Source organism: Sminthopsis crassicaudata, chromosome 3, assembly GCF_048593235.1.
Source record: "Sminthopsis crassicaudata isolate SCR6 chromosome 3, ASM4859323v1, whole genome shotgun sequence".
Lineage (NCBI taxonomy): Eukaryota > Metazoa > Chordata > Mammalia > Dasyuromorphia > Dasyuridae > Sminthopsis > Sminthopsis crassicaudata.
This window is the reverse complement of record NC_133619.1, coordinates 544,453,307-544,470,899: the sequence shown is the minus strand read 5'-3', so window position 1 is coordinate 544,470,899 and position 17,593 is coordinate 544,453,307. Positions and strand designations below refer to the sequence as shown.

General features: G+C 36.0%; 1 protein-coding gene across 5 annotated transcripts in view; it reads right to left on the bottom strand.

The window, feature by feature from the left end:
- MTMR2 (myotubularin related protein 2) overlaps positions 1 to 17,593 on the bottom strand; it is a 120,553-nt gene that overhangs the window by 89,633 nt on the left and 13,327 nt on the right. The gene's annotated exons all lie outside the window — the stretch shown is intronic.

The following is a 17,593-nucleotide window of genomic DNA, read 5'->3' as shown; positions in this document are numbered from 1 at the left end:
TTAAGCAAAATTCTCAGCTGAGAGGGTTGTATGGTAGAGGGACCCCAGGAGATTTGAGAAAGGATAAAAAGATTTGTAAGAGTTGTATGGTAAGTGGGATAAGGAAAATGTAGAAAGATTGCTTAAAGCCAGTGAAACCCCATTTAGGTTGTGTAAAATAAATCTGTAGTGAACCCAATCAAAACTGTTGTGATTTTTTTTCTCCTTCTAAGAGCACATTTGTAGGAGCAAAGGCAACAACAGATGGTGACAACAATCGAAGATAGAGACTTGTCAGAGCCAGATATGGTAAAAGGGCAAGGATCTACAAAAGAGGACAATGTAGAGTTGAACTAGTTCATCATATGATTAAAATGGAGGGAAAAAAGGGGAGAATAGCTACTACAGAGGGGACAGGGGAGATAATGGAGACAATTTTGAAAAGGAGAGAATTGAGGGGTCAAATTAGATTAAAGGACACAACGTGGAAAAAGAATAGAATTTGGTTAGGCAAAAGGACAAGTGGAAAAACAAGAGATTATGATCAAATAAGGGGATTTTAGCACTCTTGAACATGAATGTGGTACATCTGTAGATGATGAAAAGATCAAGAATATGATCACTTGTTTGTATGTGGCTGATGTAAAATGGAGGAATAAGTCATGGGAAATGAGTAGATTGAGGAATTGGGTGATTACAGTTTTTGAAGGAGAGCCAATATACATATTGAAATCCTCAAGTATGATGACTAAAGTTGGGGAGAAGCAACATTGTAATCCAGTTGAGCTGATTGAGAAAGAAAGGGAGTATCTTAAAGATCTAAAGGCAAAAGACACTACAATGTTGATTAAATGGTAGATATGAATTGCATATCCTTCAAAGAAGGAGAGATCACAAAGTAATAGAGATAGAGGAAAAACCTGGAAGTGGCAATTATGAGTAAGAAACATTTCAACTCCTGTCTCCCAACCAGTAAGCCTTGGAGAATAAATGAAGGTATAGCCAGTTTTGGAGAGGATAGCCAGGGAGACTAAGGGAGCTAGGATTCAGTGATAGCTAGAATCTGAGCGTAGAAGAGGAAAAAATTAATATAAAGGGCAGTGGACACGATGAAAGAAGTGAATGGTATATGCCTGGGTGTTTAGGATGGGAGGGTTGAATAGATGGGAATAAAGAATTAGGCGCAAGCAATGAGGGATGGGATTTAGATGATAATCTACAGGGGTATGGAATCTCAGGAGGTTTGGATTAACAGATATATGTAGCAGGTGTAGCAGATATTCATCACTGAGTGGAAGGAGCCACTTTTCTTCTCAGAGAAGGCTAGAGAACAGTTTGCTCCTCTTCTTACCAAAGGCTTTCCACATGGCAGACAGAAGATCTGACTAGCAACAGAAAGTCGAAGTTGCCTTGCACTGGTCTGTGTAAAAGTCCTACTGAACTTGTTTAGTTCCTCAATTCCCTCAATTTCTACTTCTTTGCCATCACAAAGATAGCTATTCTAAATATTTTAAAACATATATAATCTTTTCCTTTTTCCCTAATTGCTTTGGGAATTATTGGTGGTATTGCTAGGTCAAAAATTATATACAGTTTTATAATTCTTTGGATACAATTCCAGATTGTTCTCCAAAATGATTGGATCAATTCACAGTTCCACCAACAGTGGAACTGTTACAACTCTTCCACTTTACTCAATAGTGACTGTCTTTAGAACTTAATTAAAAGAGAATTTAGACTTGATTCACTATCTTCTGGAGAAAAGATACATAGATTCTTGACTTGCAAAAGTGATTTTTTTTGTAGTGTTCTGTTTTCTTTTGTTTTTTTAAATTAATTTTATAACTTTTTTTTGACAGTACATATGCATAGGTAATTTTTTACAATATTATCCCTTGTACTCCCTTCTGTTCTGAATTTTATCTCTCCTTCCCTCCATCCCCTCCCCTAGATGGCAGGCATTCCCATACATATAAATATGTTATAGTATATCCTGGATACAATATATATGTGCAGAACCGAATTTTGTTGTTGTTGTTGTTATTGTTGCAAATAACCTGGGGAGAAAAACAAAAAATGCTAACAGTTTACTCATTTCCCAGTGTTCCTTCTCTGTGTGTAGCTGATTCTATCCATCATTGATCAATTGGAATTGCATTAGCTCTTCTCTATGTTGAAAATATCCACTTCCATCAAAATAGATTCTCATACAGTTTCACTGTTGAAGTGTATAATGATCTCCTAGTTCTGCTCATTTCACTCAGCATCAGTTGATGTAAGTCTCTCCAAGCCTCTCTGTATTCCTCCTGTTGGTCATTTCTTACAGAACAATAATATTCCATAACATTCATATACCATAATTTACCCAACCATTCTCCAATTGATGAACATCCATTCATTTTCCAGTTTCTAGCCACTATGAAAAGGGCTGCCACAAACATTTTGGCACATACAGGTCCCTTTCCCTTCTTTAGTATTTCCTTGGGATATAAGCCCAGTAGTAGTACTGCTGGGTCAAAGGGTATGCACAGTTTGATAACTTTTTGGGCATAATTCCAGATTGCTCTCCAGAATGGTTGGATTCTTTCACAACTCCACCAACAATGCATCAGTGTCCCAGTTTTCCCACAGCCCCTCCAACATTCATCATTATTTGTTCTTGTCATCTTAGCCAATCTGAGAGGTGTGTAGTGGTATCTCAGAGTTGTCTTAATTTGCATTTCTCTGATCAATAGTGATTTGGAACACTTTCATATGAGTGGAAAAAGTTTCAATTTCATCATCTGAAAATTGTCTGTTTATATCTTTTGACCATTTATCAATTGGAGAATGGCTTGATTTCTTATAAATTAGAGTCAATTCTCTGTATATTTTGGAGATGAGACCTTTATCAGAACCTTTAACTATAAAAATGTTTTCCCAATTTGTTACTTCCCTTCTAATCTTGTTTGCATTAGTTTTGTTTGTACAAAAGCTTTATAATGTGATGTAATCAAAATTTTCTATTTTGTGATCAATAATGATCTCTAGTTCTCCTTTGGTCACAAATGGAAAGTGATATTAAGCTAAGAAATAAGTAGGGCAGATTTCATCATCATTATTATTATTGTCATTATTTACCATGAAATCCCTCCCTTTTCAGTCAAGTTGAAGGAGGAGGGAAACTGTTCCCTTTAATGAAACTGTGTTCCCTTTAAGATTATCACTCTGAAACTGTATTCTCTTTTGATCTGTGATCCCTTTTGGAGTCTCCCCCCAGATAAGATATCTTTTGGGGATGCCAGACTCTTTGATTCAATTAGAAATCCTGGTCAAAAGGCACTCCTTTGAAGTGTTGTTAATTCCAATAGGAAATCTGAGCCGGATATTGATAAGCATCTAGGACTGGAAACCTTGGCTTCTTTTTCAACATGAAGCTTTAAGACTCCTTTTAAAGGACAGTTTCTAAACTCACTCCTTGCACAAGGTCCCAAGCAGCTTGCCAGGACCCTGCCCACTGAGAAGGCATTCTCTTCTCAGTGTCAGCCTCCAGTTCCCTAATAGGACTTTGCCACTATAGAAATCAGTCTCTTAGCAGAACTGGCTTCTTGTCCAAATAACCTTTCATTTTTGCCAATTAATATTTCAGGTTTCATTAATTCTTTCATGAAGAAACTGTGCACATATCACAAGGGGATTTTAACAACTCTATGACTGCCACTAACTTCATCAAAGTGAAGGAAAAAAAGAGTGGTAATCATTTTACTGAGCTTTACTTCCTTACATGAACCTAAGATGCTACTTGCAATGACTTGGCCTAAAGTAACATACAAAGAAGTTGCAAAATTAAGAATTTTATTTTGGGGGGTTAGGTGACTTGCCCAGGGTCACAAAGCTAGGAATGTTAAGTGTCTGAGGCCAGATTTGAACTCTGACTTCAGAGCTGGTGTTCTATCCACTGAGCCACCTAGCTGCCCCCAAAGTGAAGAATATGAGATCAAAGGTCTCCAATATATAAGCAGCTAGATGGTTCCAGATTGTTCTCCAAAATGATTGGATCAATTCACAGTTCCACCAACAGTGGAACTGTTACAACTCTTCCACTTTACTCAATAGTGACTGCCTTTAGAACTTAATTAAATAATTTAGACTTGATTCACTATCTTCTGGAGAAAAGATACATAGATTCTTGACTTGGAAAAGTGATTTTTTTTGGTAGGGTTCTGTTTTCTTTTGTTTTTTTAAATTAATTTTATAATTATAACATTTTCTTTGACAGTACATATGCATAGGTAATTTTTTACAATATTATCCCTTGTACTCCCTTCTGTTCTGTTAGATGGTTCAGTGGACAAAGTGTTAGACCAAGTCAGGAAGAGTTTGAATTCTATCCCAATGTTATGACAAGTTCTGAGCTTAGCTTTCTCAGGCACAAAAGGGACTATAACACTCATTTCACAAAGCTATTGTAAAGATCAGATGAGATAATGCAGAGAGCATTACATAAAGCTCAAAGTGCTGTATAAATGCTACCTACTATTGTTGTTATCCTCTGCTTAGAAGAAACTGAGACTTCCTCAGTATAAGACTAAATCACAACTTAGATTTTTTTTAAAAGGCAGGATCTGAATACAAGTATTTTTGACACCCAACTCAAAACATTATCCACAATATCATATTATAGCCTTTTTCTCTGCATGGTAGAGAAAGGTACATTACACTACCTCTCTTTTTCCACAAATAATCAAATTCCATAATCCTTGACAAGAATGGGTTACTGCAGACTAATCGGCAAGCTTCTTTTTCCTCTCTATTAAAATTTCCTCTCTTTTGTAAATATATGCTTGGGAAAGGCAAGAAGGCATTCTTTAGAAGATGACTTTTTAAAGGTTATAGTCAATGTTTGATAATGTAAAGAAGAAAATTCCTTCAATCTACTGCCCAAATGTTAAAGATAATTTATTCCTACTTTGAAATACCAATTGTCTTTTTAGAAAATTCCAGCATATTATTTCTATTTTGGAATCAAAATAAAGAAGTCTTTGAATTCTGCATTACTGAATTCTCCCCTGGATCACTGCTTTGTCATGGCATAGGGGCTTCTGTAGCTCAATGAAACTATGAGTTATGCCACATAAGGTTACCCAAGACAGGTCATACTGAAGAGTTCTGACAAAAGGAGATATACTAGAAAAGGAAATGGCAGATCATTCAAGTATCTCGATCAAGAAAACCCCATGGATAATGTTGTAAACTGAGATCTTTTTGAGAAAAATGATGTAATCTCTGCCCCCCACCCCCACCCCATACTCCCAAACCCTGGGAAAAGCATACTTTCCCAGACCCACGTTAAGAGGCTTCAATGAATTGGAGATCTTGATCAAATCATCCTCCATTGAAACTGAGATCTTTTGGGGGTAACCCAGATCGCCTTCGGGGGTTCCGTAGACTCTGTCTGGGAAAAGTCTTCTAAACTCTTCAATTAAGTGATTTTATTTAATTGGAGATCTCCTTCTGATAGTCCTTTATTGATTAGCCCACACAGCTCCCAGCCCTGGCCAACAATGCCCATATGACCAGGGAGGGGTCTGTTAAATGCTTTTACCAAATTCCTAATTAGGAATTTGCCTACTAAGAAAGCCTCCTTCTTAGTGAACAATAAATCTCTTTTCTGCCACTCAGACTCTTCTGGTTTGCAAATTCTTTCGCATTGGACCTACGCTGACCACAGGGGATTCCCCACCTCAATTCCCACATCTCTCATCACTGCATCATTTTATACTAAAATGATTTTTTAAAAAAAGATGACATCAGAAGATGAGCCCCTCAGGTCAGAAGGTATCCAATATGCTGCTGGATAAGAGCAGAGGACAAAGACAAGTAGTTCCAATAATAATGAAATGGCTGGGCCAAAGCTGAAAGAAAGCTCTGCTGCAAATACATCTGGTGATAAAAGTTAAGTTCAATGCTGCAAAGAACAATACTCCACAGAAACCAGGAATATTAGATCTATGAACTAAAATAAGTTGGATATGGTCAAATAAGAGATAGAAAGATTAAACAGAGATATATTGAATGTCAATGAATTTAAATGGACTGGAATGGATGAATTTAATTCAGGGGATTTGTGGGAGAGAACCTTAGAAGAAATGAAGTAACCCTTATAGTTAATTAAAGGATGAGAAAAGCAGAACAGGATGCAATCTCAAAAATGACTGAATGATATCTATTCAAATCAAAGTTGTCACACTTTCAATTTTATAGTAATACAATACAATCACCATTGCCAAGGTCAAAGTCAGTTAGCTCTATCTATGAAGCTACATACAAAAGATGTCACACTGACCATAGGACATTGGAATGTTAAATTAGAAATCAAAATATAACTAGAATAAGAAGCAAATTTGGCCTTGGAATACAAAAGAACCATGGCAGAGACTTTTGTCAAAATAATTTGCTAAGGTAATTATATAAATATGTATGCAATATATTGGATTTAACATATATTTTTACCATAATAATACATATTGGATTACTTGCCATCTAGGAGAGAGGGGAGGGGGAAAGAAGTGAAAAATTGGAACACAAGGTTTTGCAAGGGTTAATGTTGAAAAAAATCCATGCCCATATTTTGAAAATAAAAAGCTTTAATAAAAAAAAAAAAATTGCTAGTCATAATCAAAAAACTATTTCAACAACCAAAAGGCAACTCTACTAATGGGAATCACCAGATGGTCAATACAGAAATTAAACAGATTATATACTTTGCAGTCAAAGGTCTATATATAGTCAGTTAAAACAAGACCTGGAGCTGACTGTGGCTCAGATCATGAGTTTCTTATTGCAAATTCAGAGGCAAATTGAGAAAAGTAGGGCAAACCATTAGACCAGTGGTCCTCAAACTTTTTAAATAGGGGGCCAGTTCACTGTCCCTTAGACTGTTGGAGGGCCGGACTATAGTAAAAATAAAAGTTCACACTCTGTCTCCACCCCTCAGCCCATTTGCCATAACCCAGCAGGCCTAATAAACGTCCTCAGCGGCTGCATCTGGCCCAGAGGCCGTAGTTTGAGAACCCCTGCATTAGACCATATAGAAAGGAACTAAATAATATCCTTTATGAATACAAAGCGGAGGTAATGAATAGATTTAAGAGCTTAGATCTGTAGAGTGCCTAAAAATCTATCAATAGAGGTACACGATATTGTATAGGAGGTAACAAAAAGAAAAAAGCAAAATGGCTGTCTGATAAGGCTTTACAAATAGTTAAGGGAAATGAGTAAGGGAAAGATTTCTGAAAAGAATTTCAGAGAATAACAAGAGGAGATAAAGTTTTCTTAAATGAGCAATGCATGGGGGTAGTGCCAAGATGTAGGGGAGCAGACCTGCCTTTCTGTGACCTCCTCTGACCTTCTCTCAACCCAACAGCAGATTAAGCCTCTAAACTAGTTTTGGAGGCACAGAATCCACACATATCTGGAGTACAACACATTTCCAGAAGAAGATACCTTGGAAGAACATCAGATCAACTCTGTTTCAAAGGAGCAAGGGGACAGTCGGAGGACCCTAGACTGCAGCACAGGGAGACTGGGTCAAGGAGCCGGGGCAGAGTCAGAGCAATGAAGCTTCCACACACCTGGGGATTTTCTATGAGCTACTTAGGCCACTCTGTCCTTGTTGCAAGCAGGTGGTTTGGCAGATTTGCCTTTTGTAAAAGACAAATTGTAAACCACTGAGCCCCAGAAGAACTGCAGGTCCTAGGCGCCATTACCCAGTACTGGAAATCAATAAGCAGAACTGCCTCAGGACAAATTAAAGCAGCTGTTGCTCCTTTGCACTGAACAGACCTTAAGCCTTAAAAAAAATGAGTAAAAAAACAAAAATAACTCTCACCATAGACAGCTTTTATGGAAAAAAGAACAGAACTCAAATCCTGAAGTTCCTAAAGGCAAAGTAACTCTAGAAGAAGCCCCAAAGACAAAGACATGAGTGGGTCCCCATTTCACAAGGCTTTCTTTGAAGATTGTATAAAGGATCTTAAAAGAGTGAGAAGAAAAATGGGGAAATGAAATGAGATCATGGCAAGAAGGAATGGAAAAAATGGAAAAAGAATGCAATGAACAAAAAAATTTATTTGGCCAATTGCAAAAGGAGCTCAGAAAGGTAACAATACACTAAAAATTAGAATTGAACAAATGGAAGTGAATGACTCAATAAGACTTCAAGAATCAGTCAAACAGAATCAAAAACATGAAAAAAAATAGAAGAAAATATGAAATATATCCTAAGAAAAACAACTGATCTGGAAAATAGATGTAGGAGACACAATCTAAGGATTACTGGGCTTCCTGAAAGCCATGATGTAAAAAATATGAGCAATGCAAAGAAATAGAAGAAAACTACAGAATAGTAAAGAAAAGAGATCTCTGCAAGAAAATTACAGATAACGAGAATATTTCATGCAAAAATAGCATGATAAAAGACAAAAATGATAGGGACTTAGCAGAAGAGATGAGGAACACACAGAAGTACTATTCAAGAAAGATCCTATATCATTTATAATCACAATGATGTGATTACTAATCTGGTTATAGCCAGCAGAACACAATCAAGTAAGCCTTAGAAAATACTGCTAATAAAGTTAAAAAAAGGTGAAGGAATTCCAGCTGAACTATTTAAAAGCCTAAAAGATAAAGAAGTTACAAGTACTGTACTCAATATGCCAGCAAATTTGGAAAACAGCACTGGCCACTGAATTAGAAAAGGTCAATTTGCATCCCAATCCTGAAGTACAGCTGCACTCATTTCACATGCCAGGGAAGTTATGCTTAAGAATCTGCAAGCTAGGATTCAGCAATATGTGTACCAAGAAGTATCAGAAAAGCAGGCTTGTTTTCAACGAGCAGAGAACCTAGTGACTAAACTGCCAATCTTCACTGTATTATGGAGAAAGCAAAGGAATAGAAGAACATCTACTTCTGCTTTATTGATATACTAAAGCCATTATCTCAGTGGATCACAATAAAATGTGGCAAGTCCTCAAAGATAAGGAAGTATAAGATCATTTCATTTGTCTCCTGAAGAACCTGTATGTGGGCCAAGAAGAAACAGAACCAAAGAGGGAATTTAAATTGGAAAGGGAGCAGAACAAGGCTATATATTGTCATCTTTTTTTATTTTTATTTTATTTTTTAAAATTCAAATAATTATTTATTTTTTTTTAATTTTTTATTTTTTATTAATTTTTATAATTCTAACATTTTCTTTGACAGTACATATGCATAGGTAATTTTTTTTTTTACAACATTATCCCTTGTACTCCCTTCTGTTCCGAGTTTTTCCCTTCCTTCCCTCCACCCCCTCCCCTAGATGGCAGGCATTCCCATACATATTAAATTAAATATCTTATAGTACATCCTAGGTACAATATATATGTGCAGAACCGAATTTTTTTGTTGTTGTTGCAAAGGAAGGATTGTATTCGCAAGATAAAAATAATCTGGGAACAAAAACAAAACAAAACAAAAAACCAATGCTCAGAGTTTACACTCATTTTCCAGTGTTCCTTTTCTGGATGTAGCTGATTCTGTCCATCATTGATCAATTGGAATTGCATTAGCTCTTCTCTATGTTGAAGATATCTACTTCCATCAGAATACATCCTCATACAGTATCACTGTTGAAGTGTATAATGATCCCCTAGTTCTGCTCGTTTCACTCAGCATCAGTTGATGTAAGTCTCTCCAAGCCTCTCTGTATTCCTCCTGTTGGTCATTTCTTATAGAACAGTAATATTCCATAACATTTATATACCATAATTTACCCAACCATTCTCCAATTGATGGACATCCATTCATTTTCCAGTTTCTAGCCACTATGAAAAGGGCTGCCACAAACATTTTGGCACATAAAGGTCCCTTTCCCTTCTTTAGTATTTCCTTGGGATATAAGCCCAGTAGTAGCACTGCTGGGTCAAAGGGTATGCACATTTTGATAACTTTTTGGGCATAATTCCAGATTGCTCTCCAGAATGGCTGGATTCTTTCACAACTCCACCAACAATGCATCAGTGTCCCAGTTTACCCACAGCCCCTCCAACATTCATCATTATTTGTTCTTGTCATTTTAGCCAATCTGACAGGTGTGTACTGGTATCTCAGAGTTGTCTTAATTTGCATTTCTCTGATCAATAGTGATTTGAAACACTCTTTCATATGAGTGAAATAGTTTTAATTTCATCATCTGAAAATTGTCTGTTCATATCCTTTGACCATTTATCAATTGGAGAATGGCTTGATTTCTTATAAATTAGAGTCAATTCTCTGTATATTTTGGAGATGAGATCTTTATCAGAGCCTTTAACTGTAAAAATGTTTTCCCAATTTGTTACTTCCCTTCTAATCTTGTTTGCACTAGTTTTGTTTGTGCAGAAACTTTTTAATTTGGTGTAATCAAAATGTTCTATTTTGTGATCAATAATGGTCTCTAGTTCTCCCTTGGACACAAACTCCTTCCTCCTCCACAAGTCCGAGAGGTAAACCATCCCATGTTCCTCCAATTTATTTATGATTTCGTTCTTTATGCCTAAATCTTGGACCCATTTTGATCTTATCTTAGTATGTGGTGTTAAATGTGGGTCCATGCCTAGTTTCTGCCATACTAATTTCCAGTTTTCCCAGCAGTTTTTGTCAAATCATGAATTCTTATCCCAAAAGTTGGGATCTTTGGGTTTGTCAAAGATTAGATTGCTATTTGTATTCACTATCTTGCCCTGTGAACCTAACCTATGCCACTGATCAACTAGTCTATTTCTTAGCCAATACCAAATGGTTTTGGTGACTGTTGCTTTATAATATAGTTCTAGATCAGGTACAGCTAGGCCACCTTCATTTAATTTTTTTTTCATTACTTCCCTTGAAATTCTCGACCTTTTCGAGAATTGCAAGGCAACTAATGAAAAAAAACTCAGAGGAAGGTGGTCTAAGTGTACCTGATCTAAAGCTATATTATATAGCAGCAGTCACCAAAACCATTTGGTATTGGCTAAGAAATAGACCGGTAGATCAGTGGAACAGATTAGATACAAAGGACAAAAAAGGATACATATATAGCAACCTAATCTTTGACAAACCCAAAGATACCAACATTAGGGATAAAAATTCATTATTCGGAAAAAACTGTTGGGAAAACTGGAAATTAGTATGGCAGAAATTAGATATGGATCCACACTTAACACCATATACCAAGATAAGATCAAAATGGGTCCATGATTTAGGCATAAAGAGGGAGATAATAAATAGATTAGAGGAACAGAGGATAATCTACCTCTCAGACTTGTGGAGGAGGAAGGAATTTTTGACCAGAGGAGAACTAGAGATCATTATTGATCACAAAATAGAAGATTTTGATTACATCAAACTAAAAAGTTTCTGTACAAATAATACTAATGCAAACAAGATTAGAAGGGAAGTAACAAATTGGGAAAATATTTTTAAAAACAAAGGTTCTGACAAAGGTCTCATTTCCAAAATATATAGAGAACTGACCCTAATTTATAAGAAACCGAACCATTCTCCAATTGATAAATGGTCAAAGGATATGAACAGACAATTCTCAGAGGAAGAAATTGAAACTATATCCACTCACATGAAAGAGTGTTCCAAATCACTACTGATCAGAGAAATGCAAATTAAGACCACTCTGAGATACCACTACACACCTGTCAGATTGGCTAAGATGACAGGAACAAATAATGATGAATGTTGGAGGGGATGTGGGGAAACTGGGACACTAATACATTGCTGGTGGAGTTGTGAAAGAATCCAGCCATTCTGGAGAGCAATTTGGAACTATGCCCAAAAAGTTATCAAACTGTGCATACCCTTTGACCCAGCAGCGCTACTACTGGGATTATATCCCAAAGAAATACTAAAGAGCGGAAAGAGACATATATGTGCCAAAATGTTTGTGGCAGCTCTTTTTGTTGTAGCTAGAAACTGGAAGATGAATGGATGTCCATCAGTTGGAGAATGGTTGGGTAAATTGTGGTATATGAAGGTTATAGAATATTATTGCTCTGTAAGAAATGACCAGCAGGAGGAATACAGAGAGGCCTGGAGAGACTTAAACCAACTGATGCTGAGTGAAATGAGCAGAACCAGAAGATCACTGTACACTTCAACAACAATACTGTATGAGGATGTATTCTGATGGAAGTGGAAATCTTCAACATAAAGAAGAGCCAACTCACTTCCAGTTGATCAATGATGGACAGAGGTAGCTACATCCAGAGAAGAAACACTGGGAAGTGAATGTAAATTGTTAGCACTAATATTTGTCTGCCCAGGTTGCATGTACCTTCGGATTCTAATGTTTATTGTGCAACAAGAAAATGATATTTGCACACATGTATTGTACCTAGACTATATTGTAACACATGTAAAATGTATGGGATTGCCTGTCATCGGGGGGAGGGAATAGAGGGAGGGGGGGATAATTTGGAAAAATGAATACAAGGGATAATATTATAAAATATATATATATAATAATAAAAAAAGAAAAAAAAAAGAAAAAAGAAAACAGAAAAAAAAAAAAAGAAAAGAAAAAAAAAAAAGAAATTCTCGACCTTTTGTTGTTCCATATGAATTCTGTTGTTATTTTTTCTAGGTCATTGAAATAGTTTCTTGGGAGTCTGATTGGTATAGCACTAAATAAATAGATTAGTTTAGGGAGTATTGTCATCTTAATTATATTCGCTCGGCCTATCCAAGAACACTGAATGTCTTTCCAATTATTTAAATCTGGCTTTATTTTTGTGGCAAGTGTTTTGTAATTTTGCTCATATAATTCCTGACTTTTCTTTGGTAGATATATTCCCAAATATTTTATACTATCGACCGTTATTTTGAATGGAATTTCTCTTTGTATCTCTTTTTGTTGGATTGTGTTGGTAATGTATAAAAATGCTGAGGATTTATGTGGATTTATTTTGTATCCTGCAACTCTGCTAAAATTCTGAATTATTTCTAATAGCTTTTTAGCAGAGTCTTTAGGGTTCTCTAAGTATACCATCATGTCATCTGCAAAGAGTGATAATTTGACTTCCTCATTTCCTACTCTAATTCCTTGAATCTCTTTCTCGGCTCTTATTGCCGAGGATAGCGTTTCTAGTACTATATTGAATAGTAATGGTGATAGTGGGCAACCTTGTTTCACTCCTGATCTTACAGGGAAAGGCTCAAGTTTATCGCCATTACATATGATGTTTACTGAAGGTTTTAAATATATGCTCGTTATTATTTTAAGGAATAGTCCATTTATTCCTATACTCTCAAGCGTTTTTAGTAGGAATGGATGTTGGATTTTATCAAATGCTTTTTCTGCATCTATTGAGACGATCATATGGTTTTTATTAATTTGATTATTAATATGGTCAATTATACTAATAGTTTTCCTAATATTGAACCAGTCCTGCATTCCTGGTATAAATCCCACTTGGTCATAGTGTATTATCCTGGGGATGATTTTCTGAAGTCTATTTGCTAATATCTTATTTAAGATTTTAGCATCAATATTCATTAAGGTAATTGGTCTATAGTTTTCTTTCTCAGTTTTCAATCTACCTGGTTTAGGTATCAGTACCATGTCTGTGTCATAAAAGGAGTTTGGTAGGACTCCTTCATTCCCTATTTTTTCAAATAGTTTATATAGCATTGGAGTTAGTTGTTCTTTAAATGTTTGGTAGAATTCACATGTAAATCCATCTGGTCCTGGGGATTTTGTCTTAGGGAGTTGGTTAATAGTTTGTTCTATTTCTTTTTCTGAGATGGGACTATTTAGACTACTTACTTCTTCCTCTGTTAATCTGAGCAAGCTATATTTTTGAAGGTATTCTTCCATTTCATTTAAGTTATCGAATTGGTTGGCATAAAGTTGAGCAAAGTAGCTCCTAAATATTTTTCTAATTTCCTCTTCATTAGTGGTGAGTTCACCCTTTTCATTTTCAAGACTAACAATTTGCTTTTTCTCTTTACTTTTTTTAATCAGGTTTACTAAAGATCTGTCTATTTTGTTGGTTTTTTCATAGAACCAAAACTCTTAGTTTTATTAATTAATTCAATAGTTTTTTTACTTTCAATTTTATTAATCTCACCTTTTGTTTTTAGAATTTCAAGTTTTGTGTTTGTCTAGGGGTTTTTAATTTGTTCCTTTTCTAGCAATTTTAGTTGTAAGCCCAATTCGTTGGCCCTCTCTTTCTGTATTTTATGCAAGTAGGCCTGTAGAGATATAAAACTTCCCCTCATTACTGCTTTGGCTGTATCCCACACATTTTGGTATAATGTCTCATTATTGTCATTTTCTTGGGTGAAGTTATTAATTATGTCTATGAGTTGCTGTTTTACCCAATCATTCTTTAGTATAAGAATCTTTAGTTTCCAATTATTTTTTGGTCTATTTTCCCCTGGCTTTTTATTAAATGTAATTTTGATTGCATTGTGGTCTGAAAAGGATGCATTTACTATTTCTGCCTTACTGCATTTGATTTTGAGGTTTTTACGCCCTAGTATATGATCAATTTTTGTATAAGTTCCATGAACTGTTGAGAAGAAAGTATACTCCTTTCTGTCTCCATTTAGCTTTCGCCAAAGATCTATCATATCAAACTTTTCTAGTATTCCATTTACCTCTTTGACTTCTTTCTAATAAGGTACTTGACATTCTTTTCAATTGTTTCATTTCTCTGGTTTTGCTTTACTACCTCTTGGTTTCTCCTTGAGTCATTCATTTTTACTTGTTCGAGTCTAATTTTCAATGATGTATTTTCTTCACTCACTTTTTTTATATCTTTTTCTAATTGTCCAATTGTGTTTTTAAGTGAGTTTTTTTCTTCTATGGAATTTTTTTCCATTTTATCAATTTTATTTTTTAGAGAATTGATTTCTTTATCCAGCTCACTAATCCTGTTTTCCTTGGAGTTGTTTACCTTTTCCAATTCACTAATCCTGTTTTCCTTGGAGTTGTTTGCCTTTTCTAATTCACTAATTTTATTTCTCAATGATTTGATCTCTTTATCCACTCTGTATAACTTCTCCAGGCTCTCTTTCCAAGCTTCCCTTTCCTTTTCCCATTTCTCTTCTAGCTCTCTTGTGAGAGCCTTTTTGATTTCCTCTATGAGAGTCTTATGTATTGAGGAGCAGCTCATATCCCCCTTAGGGGATTCCTCTGGGGACAGTCTGCTTTTAGTCTCCTCAGGGTTTGAAGTCTGCTCTCTCTCCATATAGAAGCTGTCAATGGTTAGAGCCCTTTTTGAATTTTTTGTTCATTTTGTCAAGAGGGGAATTGAAGAAAACAAATTGACAAGAGAAACAATTGGTCTGTTTTGGGGGGGATGGGGCTGGATGGTGTTAATGGATTTTCTCTACAGACTGGGGGTAGGGCAGCAGAGAGCCACTAACAGGACAGCGATGGCTGCGCTGAGTCTGCGCTCTGAGAAGGGGCTGAGTCACTCCAGGCTGGGGTTGGGAGTGGCCAGTCTGAGAGATGCTAGGTTTCCAGGATTTTATTCTTCACCTCCAGTGGTGATTACACTCTCTCTGCTGCTCCTGGCTTGCTGCCAAGACGGAATATCCACACTGGGCTAAAAGTCTTTTTGCAGAAATGGCAGAGATCGGACCCCTCCCTCCCTCCGATCTGAGCTGTGTGAGCTGTCTGTCTGGCTCTGGCTTGCCTGCCCTCAGTCTGCACCCAGTCTGTTCGTCCCCTCCCCCGAGCAAACACAGACCTTCTCTGACGAATTTCAAGGATGTTGTCTGTTGGTGATTATTTGTGGGTTTCTTTTCCGGTCAAGCATTAACTCTGAGGCTTGTCATGAAGTAAGTCCTGAGAGAAAACGCGGAGCTCAAGCAGCTGTCTGCCTCCACGCCGCCATCTTGGCCAGAAGTCCTATTGTCATCTTTTTTAAAAAAAATTTAATTTATATGCAGAGCATATCACGCAAAATGGCATGATGAATGCATCCAAAGTCATAATTAAGGTGGCCAGGAGAAATATCAGCAATCCCAGATATGCAAATGATACCACTCTGATGGCAGAAAATGAAGAAAATTTAAGAATCATCTTGATGAGAGTGAAAGAAGAGAATATAAAAGTTGTCTTGAAGCTTAACATTAAAGGCAAACAGTCCCCACGCTTCCAGGCAAATAGAGGGAGAAGATAAGGAAGCCTTGTCAGATTCTATACTCTTACACTCAAAGATCCTTGCACATGGTGACTGTAGTGATGAAATCAAAAGACACTTGCTCCCTAGAAGGAAAGCTATGGCAAATCTGCACAGTATGGTAAAAAGCAGAGAAATCACCTTTTCAACAAAGATCCATTTATTCAAGTGTATGGTTTTTTCCAGTAGCAGTATATGTCTGTGAGGTTGGACTATATAAGGAAAGTGACACACCATAAAATTGGTATTTTCAAAAGGTGGTGCTAGAGAAGACTTTGGAGCAATCAATCAGTCTATCCTTAAAGAAACTAATCCAGAGTTTTCATTATAAAGTCAAATACTGATGCTTAAATACTCTGACCACATAATGAGAAGAGAGGGCTCATTGGAAAAGAACTTGATGTTGGGAAAGACTTAAGGCAAAATTAAGGGAGCAGCAAAGGGTGAGATGGATAATGTCATGGGAAGAATGAACATGAACTTGACCAGACTTTGAGAGAGAGAAGGATAGAAGGATGGGCATGCTACAGTTCATGAGGTCACAAAGAGTCAGACATAACTGAAACCAAAACTAAATACTATGGAATTAGGACCATGGGCTACTTGAAAAGAAACTGATATTGTAGATAGAGAACCTTTATATATTAGGCAACAGAATTTAGCTACCAGAAAATGTATCAATCTTTTCTTTTCTGAACACTTCAAACTGTAGATACCTACAAGATTTGTTTTTGTGATTTATTTTCCAGTGAGCACTGGAAAACAAACACAAAGAAGAGAGGGAAATTTAATTGACTAGCACATTTGGAAATAAAAAAAAAATAATTAAAAATTATCAATGAAAAAGCTATTAAAAACAAAATGCAGAAAAGAATTTCTGATAACATTCTAATAGAATTTTTAATATAACAAAAGTACAATAGAGTAACTAATAATTTTTAGAGATAAAATCAAATCAAGCAATTTATCACCTCCTAAATACCAGGTACTATGTTAGACACTATATTTGTTGTAAGAATAAAATGAGATATTTAGTTTTTTTGTTTTGTTTTTTCATTTTTTGGCATTTACTGTCTCACAAAACTTTTATTAAAGCTTTTTATTTTCAAAACACATATGTAGATCATTTTCAACATTCACCGTTGCAAAACCTTGTGTTTCAAATTTTTTCCCTCCCTTTCCCCCCTCCCCTAGATGGCAAGTAATCCAATATATGTTAAACATGTGCAATTCTTCTATACATATTTCCACAATTATCATGCTGCACAAGAAAAATCAAATCAAAAAGGAAAAGAATGAGAAAGAAAACAAAATGCAAACAAACAATGAAAAAGTGAAAATATTATGTTGTGATCTACACTCAGTCCCATAGTGCTCTCTCTAGGTACAAATGGCTCAGTTCATCATATTAACATTGGATG